Genomic DNA, 12,213 nt, shown 5'->3' with positions numbered 1-12,213 from the left:
TACTCTTGTGACTTTATCACAGATCTCATGATATTTACTGTTTTTCTTAAAGCCCCAGGTCCTCGAAATAAAAATATGTTTGACTGGGGGAAAAAAAGCATTGTTTGCAGTGTTGTTGTAGCCATGTTGGTCCCAGGATACTAGAGAGAGAAGGTGAGTGAGGTGATATCTTTTACTGGACCAGCTTCTGTTGGGGTGAGAGAGAGAGAGAAGCTTTTGAGCTTACACAGAGATGACCTTCCCTCTTTAAAAATAGTTGCAGACAAAAACCTGAAAGTATGAACGGAACGGAACCTAAATACTCAGAAACCAGTAAGTAAAATAAATTAACCCAATTAAAAAAAACCACCTCATGGGTTTAAAGAAAATCTCACCTTTTTGTGGGGGAGGGGAGGGGCGAAATCTAATTCCTGGTTTTTGAACATCTGGGATTGGCAATATTGTACCAATTGGAGGGAGAATATATCCCAGTGAGAAGGATGACCACAGCTGTTGCTTCCCCCCACACACCCCACCCCACACACACACACACACACAAAAGAGAGGGGTGTGAATTCTGGCCCATGAGTGAATTTTGGGTTGCCTGATTCCACTCCACTCCTGAGTCAGTCTTATCCACTTTTGATGTCACTGGCTCCAGTCCAATAACTGTCTACAGTTCCCCGGTGCAGCAGAGATTGTTTAGAATTTTTAACATTTCATCCACCCAGCAAAATGCATTTCGCAGGGCTCCAGAATTAATGCCAACCTCAAAGGGATATTTCATTGTTCATACAGCCCATCAGAGATCTTCAGACAGAAGAAGCTACAGAAAGTGCAAAGTCTAGTTTAAAAAAAACCAAACGTGTTACAGTGAGTATGTATGGAATCCTTCCCTCACTGCAACAACCCTAGACACTCAGGGTATGTCTACACTACAATTAGACACCTGTGGCTAGCCAATGCCAGCTGGCTCAGGCTGCAAAGCTGCTCATTGTACTGTAGACATTCAGGCTCAGGCTACAGAAGACCCTCCCACCTTGCAGGGTCCTAGAGTCTGGGCTGCAGTCCAAGCCCAAATGTCTACACCACAATTAAACAGCCCCACAGCCCGAGCCAGCTGACAAGGGCTAGCCACAGGTGCCTAACTGCAGTGTAGACAAACCCTCAGTGAAAGCAAGTTACTTCTCTTCAGGTCTGATTTATTATTGAAAAGGTCATTCTCAAAATACTAATAACTAGTAAACTAAAAATTCCACACTAAAGTGTATCTGCTCTTACAGGTTTCAGAGTAACAGCCATGTTAGTCTGTATTCGCAAAAAGAAAAGAAGTACTTGTGGCACCTTAGAGACTAACCAATTTATTTGAGCATAAGCTTTCGTGAGCTACAGCTCACTTCATCGGATGCATACTGTGGAAAGTGTAGAAGATCTTTTTATATACACACAAAGCATGAAAAAATACCTCCTCCCACCCCACTCTGCTGCTGGTAATAGCTTATCTAAAGTGATCACTCTCCTTACAATGTGTATGATAATCAATTTGGGCCATTTCCAGCACAAATCCAGGTTTTCTCTCCCCCCCCCCCCCACAAACCCACTCTCCTGCTGGTAATAGCTTATCTAAAGTGACCACTCTCCTTACAATGTGTATGATAATCAAGGTGGGCCATTTCCAGCACAAATCCAGGGTTTAACAAGAACGTCTGGGGGGCGGGGGTAGGAAAAAACAAGGGGAAATAGGTTACCTTGCATAATGACTTAGCCACTCCCAGTCTCTATTCAAGCCTAAGTTAATTGTATCAAATTTGCAAATGAATTCCAATTCAACAGTTTCTCGCTGGAGTCTGGATTTGAAGTTTTTTAGTTGTAATATAGCAACTTTCATGTCTGTAATCGCGTGACCAGAGAGATTGAAGTGTTCTCCGACTGGTTTATGAATGTTATAATTCTTGACATCTGATTTGTGTCCATTTATTCTTTTACGTAGAGACTGTCCAGTTTGACCAATGTACATGGCAGAGGGGCGTTGCTGGCACATGATAGCATATATCACATCGGTGGATGTGCAGGTGAACGAGCCTACCCCCCCCCACCCCCAGACGTTCTTGTTAAACCCTGGATTTGTGCTGGAAATGGCCCAACTTGATTATCATATACATTGTAAGGAGAGTGATCACTTTAGATAAGCTATTACCAGCAGGAGAGTGGGGTGGTAGGAGGTATTTTTTCATGCTTTGTGTGTATATAAAAAGATCTTCTACACTTTCCACAGTATGCATCCGATGAAGTGAGCTGTAGCTCACAAAAGCTTATGCTCAAATAAATTGGTTAGTCTCTAAGGTGCCACAAGTACTCCTTTTCTATCTGCTCTTACAGTTTCTTCATTCCTTCCCTCAGGTCCCAGCTCAGGCTAACACCCAAGCTCTCTTGTACCCATAATGAGCCAGCTGCACCAGTGAGTCAGCAAATCAGTTAAATTAATGGTTTCTAGCAGTATCATCATCTGCTAATAGGCAAACACTGCCATCCTGTTACAGATATGCAATAGCAATGGTAGCACTAACCACTCTCAGGGCCTATTCCTGTCATCTCTTTATTCAGGCAGAAAATCCATTGAAGTGAAAGGGAGTTTGGATGGTGTGAAAGGGTCTGCATCAGGCCTTCCCTATACGGTTTGCTAACCCAGTGCAAAATGTAATTTAAAAAGAAACACACATTTTTCTTAGACGTAATACAAAGCCTACTTCAGAAGATTAGCATAGAATAGATTTACTCCAGAGTCACAGCAATATAAATTAGAGACTACACTGGCTTTGCATAATCACAGAATCATAGAATATCAGGGTTGGAAGGGACCTCAGGAACTCATCTAGTCTAACCCCCTGCTCAAAGCAGGACCAGTCCCCAACTAAATCATCCCAGCCAGGGCTTGTGAAAGAGCAGATTTTGGCTTTCAGAACCTTTCTTAGCGGTATTGTTGCATGAGCTAGATAGAATGCAGTGTGACTTTCAAAGCCTAGGTTAGGTGGTAGGGCTGGTAGTTAAGGGAAAAACCCCTCATTATACTGGTAGTCTGAGCAAATTTGATATTGAGACACAACCATGGGAATGTGTGATTCAGTTTTTACAATCACTTGTCAGAACAGAATCACACTTTAAAGTGAAATCCAAAGGCTACAGAACCACGTGAACTGAAATTGGCAACATTTATTGAAACTTATTAAACAAACAAACAAGAACTGGCAACTTGTGTGTTGTTCTAGCTTTGGCTGTCCATTTCCAGTGTGCCCTCCACTGTGTTAACTGGGCATCTGCAAAATTATGTATAGCACCTTTGCAAAGTTGCTCTGAAAATGTACCACTTCAGGCAAAAAAAACTACTCACAAACAAACAAAACTTCGAAGTGAGACGATATACATCCCTGTTAAAGGTTTCAGAGGAACAGCCGTGTTAGTCTGTATTCGCAAAAAGAAAAGGAGGACTTGTGGCACCTTAGAGACTAACCAATTTATTTGAGCATGAGCTTTCGTGAGCTACAGCTCACTTCATCAGATGTTTACCGTGGAAACATCTACCAGCCCAGGTCGAATAGGAGAGTAGTGCCTCTTAAGGTCGAGACCAGTTATATGAGATGGTTGCAATTGTACAAGGGGGCTGCCTGTGGTAGCAGGAGACTGGTCTTGATGACCCAGGAGCTCCCTTGCAGTCCTAAGTCCCTATGTATAGCAAGTCAAAGAGAAAGGCTGACGACTCAGTGTCTCCCTGTAACAATGCTTGTAGTGTTTATGTTGACTCAATTAATGCTATTATAATATATTAATATTATATTATATTAATAATATAATATATTAAATATTATTATAATATATTAAATATTAGATTATTAAATATATTAATATTATATTATATTAATAATATAATATATTAAATATTAGATTATTTTTGCTAGCTTTCAGCATCTTCAAGAAAGCATTGTTGGTCCATTTGTTAGCGCTGCCATAACAAATATCTGCACGATAATCACCAGGAATTGAACCTAGGAAGCTAGAAGCAGGGTACTAGAGTGTGAGCTAAACAAAGCAGTAGGTTAATGGGGTGCAGTAGCAGAGTCATATCATCTGTGGAGCAGGCACAGTGGGTATGCATAACACACACTGAAGAGTGGGCTACAGTGCTGTTGGCGGAAGGCTTATTAAAGAGATGAGTCTAATATTTTGATCCAAATGAGGGCCTATGCTGAAAAGGCTGTGCTCCTCTCCCTTAGCACTAGGCAATCCATGGTTATTATTTATCAAAGGTGCTGTCCCGGAATCTGTTCTTTCAGTGATCCAGAGCTCGCGAGACCCCAATCCACAGAGGCTTCTGACATTTTATGCCCTGTCCCGGCTAGTCACTCTGCACAGTGCACCCACTGAAGTCAGTGAATGGAGTGACTTGCAGGATCAGTGACCAGGATCTTGAAGCTGATCAGAGATGTACATCCTTGTAGCATGTGAAAGGCTCAGAGAGATGTGCTCCCCTTACCTCTTGTTAAAATGGTAGAGAGTGATTTTTACTCCACTCTTTGACAGCTTTTCTCCTTTGCAAACAAGCTTATCTCTGTAACTCACATACTACACCCCTTTGATATTTCTTATACATTTTATTGATCTGGTTTTAAACCAGACACCTCTGTTTAAAGAAAATGTCATTTGATTGAGCATCGCCTGCTGCTTGCACTCCTTAGGCAGGTAAAAGTCCTATTTATGTGAATGGGAGTTTGGCCTCAGAAAGGATACGACTGGGCTCTTCAGCTAGGCCATAGACTGATTTTGACTAGACCAGCGTAACACCTGTTAGATTGGATTTCCTCTCAATATAATTCAGGAGAAAATAAGTCAGAGGAGAATCAGGTTCATTGGCTTCAAATGGCTTACTGCAGACGTACAAACAGGTATAGCTTGGATCAGAGTCTGGGCCACTGAGGCTGGTCCCCAATTACAGCTGGATAGCATTTGATGTAGATTCATCTCCAGCAATTTGAAATTAATTCCACGCAAGTTACAACAGAGATATATTATATTATTATACAGCACTGGGTTGATTTTGAAATTTATCATTTTAATAAGGGATTTTATTTTCATAAGAACCTAGATTAAACATTCATTTTTAGCTAGGGAAGGGAATTTATTAGTGTCCACTTAAATCTTATTTCTCTAAATGTTGTTCTTTAATGGTTAGCATTACTCCTAATGACAACGATAAAATTTATTTATTATAGGGGATTTAAATGCAAATTGGACTTCTTCAAGAAGTAAATGATTAAATGAAGCATTTGTCCCTTTTGGTTTAACTCAGATTACTAATAAACCACATAAGAGTGATTAAAAAATACAGCCACAATAGTTGATTTAATGTTCACAACTTTCACTCTCAGCATGAAGCTAAAGTGGAAGGTTACACTTTTCAACCTAACTTGAAGAGAAAACAATGTTGTCGTTTTGTGGGTTGCTATAAAACAAGCCCCTTACTTTAAATTTTAAAGTGAATATCTACTTCTAGGTACTGAAGTTAAGACGAGCAAGGTGGATCTGCCAGACAATGAAAGGGGACACAACCAATTGGTAGTTGTCAGGCAGGTGAAAAGGAATTCTGGCTTCCTATAGCCTTGCCAACCTGAACTGTGATCTTCATAGATAACAACACCACAGGTTGAATCCTGGTCCTATTGGAGGCAGTGGCAAAGCTCCCTCACACCTTAGATTACAACCAGAGTTGTGGAGTCTAGGTCAACGCTTAGATAGGACACCCCCCTCCAGCACCTCTTCTGCAAGAAGCAGTGCTGCTGATTCAGTAGGTGACACTCTTTCCTCTAAGTCCTCTGACCCAGTGCTCTCAGCATGACGCTAGAGAAGGGTAGAAGGGACATTTTTTTTTCAGATGAGACATACAGTCAAAATAGCAATATTCAATTGTAGGACTATGCTATTTTAAACAGTAGACCTATCAGAGGGTCAAGATGAACAGAAAAACATTAATTATAGCAGAGAAAAGGTGGGTGGGGTCATATCTTCTATTGGACCAACGTCTATTGGTGAGAGAGACAAGCTTTGCAGCTTACACAGAGCTCTTCTTCAGGTCTGGGAAACTTACTCAGAGTGTCACAGCTAAATACAAGATGGAACAGATTGTTTAGCATATAGTAACACATAGCAATAGTTAACACATAAAGAAAAGCTCTATGTATACTCTAAAGGTGGTCCAATAAAAGTTATTAACCCACCCACCTTGTCTCTCTAATATCCTGGCTACAACAACACTGCATACATTAAGCAGAGCAGTCAGCTTGGCAATAGAGCTGTAACTAACAGAGTATTGCAACCTAAACTGAGTGCTACCTCAGTGTTATACTAGTCCATTGTCCTCAGGTATTAATTTTAATCCTTCCTTCTGACTTGCTTTTTTCCTTGTACTTGCCTTTTCTTATTTAATCACACAATTTTTATGTTATTTTAGTGCGTTTTTCCCTGTTGTGAACATTCGAGACTGCAATGCCACAGCAGATGCTGAGATGAGCCATGGTTGACCATGAGCTCCAATAGCTCCTGTGCTTAAAATATCATCAAGATCAGACAGTGTCTGTGCAATGAGGGTATCACAACTACAGAGTTCTCATCCCATAAAGTATTACACATCTAACACTCTTGCATAGACTGGCAATCATAGAATCATAGAATATCAGGATGGGAAGGGACCTCAGGAGGTCATCTAGTCCAACCCCCTGCTCCAAGCAGGACCGATCCCCAATTAAATCATCCCAGCCAGGACTTTGTCAAGCCTGACCTTAAAAACTTCTAAGGAAGGAGATTCTACCACTTCCCTAGGTAACGCATTCCAGTGTTTCACCACCCTCCTAGTGAAAAAGTTTTTCCTAATATCCAACCTAAATCTCCCCCACTGCAACTTGAGACCATTACTCCTCGTTCTGTCATCTGCTACCACTGAGAACAGTCTAGAGCCATCCTCTTTGGAACCCCCTTTCAGGTAGCTGAAAGCAGCTATCAAATCCCCCCTCATTCTTCTCTTCTGCAGGCTAAACAATCCCAGTTCCCTCAGCCTCTCCTCATAACTCATGTGTTCCAGTCCCCTAATCATTTTTGTTGCCCTCTATTGTTGTATCTAATGATGTTTTGCTAATGTAACTCACTCACCTCCTGGGTGTGGTGTTCTGTCCCATCTAGTGGCACTGGGACCACTTAGAGAAAGAGCTAAAATGAGTCAGCTCTACAGCCTTAGCTAACAGGAAGTTGGCTTTTAGCTTATGCGGTAGAGGCTCATGCACTAAGCTTCAGAGGTCCCAGGTTCAAGCCTGCCTGCCTGCCAACCACCAGGATCTGTCGGTGTTACACTAGCACAGAATCCAGGTGAAACAACAGTATGTTTGGCAGGGGAACTCATTCTTTACCAGCAGTCATATGACTATTGCTTTTTTTAAAATAGTTTTCTTGGTATCCTTTACTTGGGAGGAAAAAATTTCCTTTCCAACTTTTGGGGAGGTTGATGCATTTTATCTTTACTAGTTTTTTAAGCAAGCACTGTTTGCAAGTGGGTTATCATATGTAGGATAATAGGGGTTAATGGTGTTTTACAAACATGTAGGAAAATAAAGTATCTCATGGAGACTGCAGTCTGAGAGCCTGATCTAGCATTTGTTACTCATTCAAATTTCCAACAAGCATGAGTGGGAGCTTTGACTAAGGATTCCAGGATCAGGCCCTATATTAGATCCAGCACAACGATTAAGGATTAAATGGCAGGAAGGGATTCTTTCCCCCAATGTATTGTTTATTTTATTTTATCTTCTTCCTCTGAAGTATCAAGGATGGTCATGGCTGGAGATGGGACATCAGAGCTCTGATGCTCTGATGTAGCACCGAGCATTCTCTCTCTCTCAGCTGCTTGGCTGGCTGGTTTTTGCTCACATGTTCAGGGTCTAACTGATGGCTATATGTGATGTTGGGAAGGAATTCCCCCCCCAGCTCAGATTGGCACTGACAGCATGAGTATGTGGTTCACTTGCCAGGATTATCGGGGTATATCTCACTTAATCATTTCCCTTCCTCTGCAGCATGAGTATGTGGTTCACTTGCCAGGATTATCGGGGTATATCTCACTTAATCATTTCCCTGCCACTGTGGAGGCCTGGGGCACTGGTGATACCTCAGTCTTTCCTATTACTTTGCACATAATAGTCTAATCTCCTGGGGGCTATAATACTTTGGTCTAATTTTGGTTGTTGAGTTTAGCATGCAGGTGCTGGGTCTGGTTGGTGGACTGTGATATACAGGAGGTCAGAGTGGATGATCTGGTGGTCTCTTCTGGCCTTCAACTCTAAGACTATATTTGAGAGTGGGAGCAGATAGTGCTAGAGCAGAGGTTATGAGTGTAAAGCAGGAAGTGACTCTTATGCTGAGTGTCCAGATGAGATGACTGTAGCAAGAAAAGCAGCTAAAAGAATCTTGTAAGAATGTGTAAATTATAGTAGGCCTTCACACACACTCTTTAACTTAAATCTTTTTCTGACTTGGCATGTGGATTTCCCCAAAGCAGAGTCCCTTACACATATGTAAATGAATGCCATTTTAGAGAAGTAGTTCCAAGAGACTTTAAGCAAGCCTATAGGAGATTTAACTTGCTCATCAGCTCTGAATCTGGCCCTTACAATATATATTTTACTTGGGTATTTTACAGAGACTAGAAATTAGTTTGGATTCGCCCCGCTCATCCCTCTTCTCCCCAAACAGATTCAGAAAACTTGAAATCAAGCCCCCTGGAATGCCACCTGGAACTGAGGTACATATTTAGATCAGTCAAAACATTTTGTAGATTCCTGTCAATTTCAGCAAATTGTTTCAGATAAAAAAAAGGGAAAAAAATTCAGAAATGTTGAAACCGTTCCCAGTCCCAGGTCTCCCATCTCTCACGCCAGTACCTTCACAACCAGTCTACAGGGTGAGAGACCCACTGCAGAATAACCAATAACACAATGGTCTGGGCACTCCCATGGGGGACCTGGGTTCGAGTTCCTATGCCAAAGTGAGAATTTGAACACGGGTCAAATAAGATATCATATCAGATAAATGCCCTAACCACTGGGCTACTGGATAGAAGGGGGTAGGGAGAGTTCTCCCTTCACTTCCAAATTTCCTTTCCTTTGATTAAAAAATGAATTTGTAAACCTGTTAATACTTCCTAAATAAATTTAAAATAGTGTTAAAGGTGTCTAATATCAAAATAAAACATTCTGTTTTGCATCAAACAGAATTCTTCATTCAACCCAAAACTATTTTTATTGACTTTTCAATTTGCAGACAGTTCCAAAACATTTTGGTTTGGGGCTGACCCGAAATGCAATTTTATATTTTGGAACTGCCAACAAAAATTTAAAAAAAACCAGTAGCTATTGGCACAGCTCTGGTTGTGAGGTGCTCAGATAATATGGTAATGGGGTCCACTTCAGTACTAAGAAACAGATAAAATAATTCTCGGAGTTAATATAAATTAGCCATAGAGTTGAGAACAGAACCCGATGCCCAGTCCAGCCATACCACCTCTCAAATGACATTGGTATAGCTGAAAGAATATAACACAGCAGAAAGTTCCTAATGCAGTAAAAAGATATATATTGGAAAGTAAGATATACACATTTCCTGGTCTCCCACCCCTCAAAAAAAGAAGACCATTAGGAAAATAACATTCACATCACAGTCTATTGACTTTTTACTGCCATGCTGCAGATAAACTAGATAATTTTCATGGAAATGTCTATTACTTATCCTTTTGCAAAGACTATATAGAATTATATGCATAATGTTGTGTTAAAATAATAGAGTCCTTTACATGCATTCACCCCACTTGCATTATTCATGAATGGTGCAGTGATTCGAGCCAAATAAAAATAAGCAAACCATTATTTTGATACAGATCATTACGTATTTGATTCATGCCACATCGGATAGGAACACAAAATTTCCACTCACTGATTTGTAGGTTTACTTAGGAATTTAATTTAAAATATTCTCATTTTCAGCATAATTTGTTCAATTGTAAATTACATGTGGCTGAGGTGATGATATGAAAACAGGGTGGATTTTGTAGAGCGCTGACTTACCTATTGTGTGCTCAGTGTGGCTGAGATATATCTATTGTACAAATATATCATTAGACCAAATACATTAAGAAGTGTTATTTGAAGAATTTTACACTCCATAAAATAAAACATATACCTCATCTTAAGTGCTATAGATGCAGATATATACAACTTTGGCATTGCTGAAAAGAATGCAGAGGAATTTGATTTGAAATTGTGTAAGCAACTTGGTAGATGTTGGTATCTAGATGTTGCTATTCTGAGCTAGACTTTTCTTAATTTTTCCTAGGTAATCCCACTAACTTCATTCGATTGCACGGGTGTAACTGAGGCCGAAATATGATCCAAGTTCATAAATCTGAAAAAAATGAAAACCATGACTGAGTCCTTTATGAAGCATAAGCAAAAACCACATGGTGTTTGAAGCAGAGGAACATTAGTTTCTCTATTAATTCCCCATATAAAGTTCTAGAAAGCCAAGGAATTTGGATGAAACTGTTTCTACTTTGCATGCATCATCCATTTCACATGATACAGAACTCTAACAAATCAGTTACCGCCTAGGACTACACACCAGAACACTCTGCTGCACACCACGCTTTGAACTCGACAGGGCTGCAGCGATTGAATGGAGACCTCCTGCTTTAAGAACACCATTTGTTTCCCCACCACCGCCACTTTACCTAAATGACCCTATTAGCTGTTAGAAGCACAGATTTTTTGACACACAGTTGAGCAGATCTGATTGCACACAGCAGAGAACACTAGAAACTGGGGCCCGATCCTGCAATGTATTCCCCTCTGTCTACGTGAAGTTCAGCATGCCTCTGTATTTCACTACTGTGATACAGATAGACCACCTCTCTATTTCTTCCAAACTAGAAATGTTACAAAGTTGCGTTTGTTTTTTAAAATGACAAGGAATACAAAGGGAACAGTGTCTTGCAGCTCTTTCTAGCACCAGTTTCATATGCCATAACCTAGCCATAGTTTTCTTCCAGAAAAGACAGGGTTACCACATTACAATATATTTTAAAAGGTTTGCCTGGAGACAATGCTTCACAATGAAACATTCAGCCAAGGAGCTAGATTTTGATTCAAGTCTATTTTGTGCCTTAGACATCTGCTAATTTTTTTTTACATTCTGCGTCCATTTCGTATGTAACTCAAAGAACTAGAATAGCTAAATATTATTTTTTCCTTGTGGATTCAACATGTACCTTTTACTCACTTGGCAGTATTGTTATTGAGTTTTCAAGGGTTCTCCAGCATGCTTTTGCCATTTGGTTATGTTGTAAATTCTAAGGCTTTTTGAACAGACAGAGATATGACAATTACAAGCCGCAAGGTTGTTCTGGCATAAATTTGAGCAGACATCACAGCTTGTTCAACTGCTACTGCACTTGCATGCACAAGCACAGAAGATGACTAGCCAGCTATATGCAGTTATGTATTCAGCGGCCATAATGGAGCCTTGAAGGTGAACAAATATATACAGGAGAAACATGACAAATACTTAAAAATTAGACTAAGGGGCGTAAAATGTTATATTAGATGGAATCATAGTCCATATTGCTCTATTTATAGAAAATACATTAGCAAAGAGAGAGAATGTTTAAACTGAGTATAAAACACAAGCTTTTGTTGACAGAATGGTAGAAGCAGCTGTATCTTTTGAGGCAAGCAGAGAATAAGACTGGGTACTTAAATGAAGTTTGAGATAGAATATGCCACCAATATATATTCATTTGATTAGGAAGATGGGAAGAACATGGTAATTAGGAAAACAATAGGTATTTGGAGAGAAAGATAACAGCAGTTTCAAGGGTGATCTTTTATTTCACTTAATGCTACATTTTTCTATCATTGCATTTCAGAGCTTTGCATTTAAACTGTTTGAAGACATTTCAATTCTTCAGGCTTAATGACTGTTTTAAGTCAAATTTACCTGCTGTTTCTAATTACTGTTTTAATCATTCTCTTAATTTTTTTCTTAATTATCTACAGTCTGTTTGGATTGAGGAAGTTCTGAAGACTTTTGTATGTGCAGTCTTTTGATACAAAGCTGATAACCAGAGCCAAGTGAAAAATGGAAAAAAAT

At 40.0% G+C, this 12,213-nt stretch overlaps 1 protein-coding gene across 2 annotated transcripts in view; it reads right to left on the bottom strand.

The window, feature by feature from the left end:
• STK32B (serine/threonine kinase 32B) overlaps positions 1-12,213 on the bottom strand; it is a 254,347-nt gene that overhangs the window by 213,122 nt on the left and 29,012 nt on the right. The gene's annotated exons all lie outside the window — the stretch shown is intronic.

The sequence above is a fragment of the Lepidochelys kempii genome, chromosome 4 (genome assembly GCF_965140265.1).
Source record: "Lepidochelys kempii isolate rLepKem1 chromosome 4, rLepKem1.hap2, whole genome shotgun sequence".
NCBI lineage: Eukaryota > Metazoa > Chordata > Testudines > Cheloniidae > Lepidochelys > Lepidochelys kempii.
This window is presented reverse-complemented; position numbering and strand designations above follow the sequence as displayed.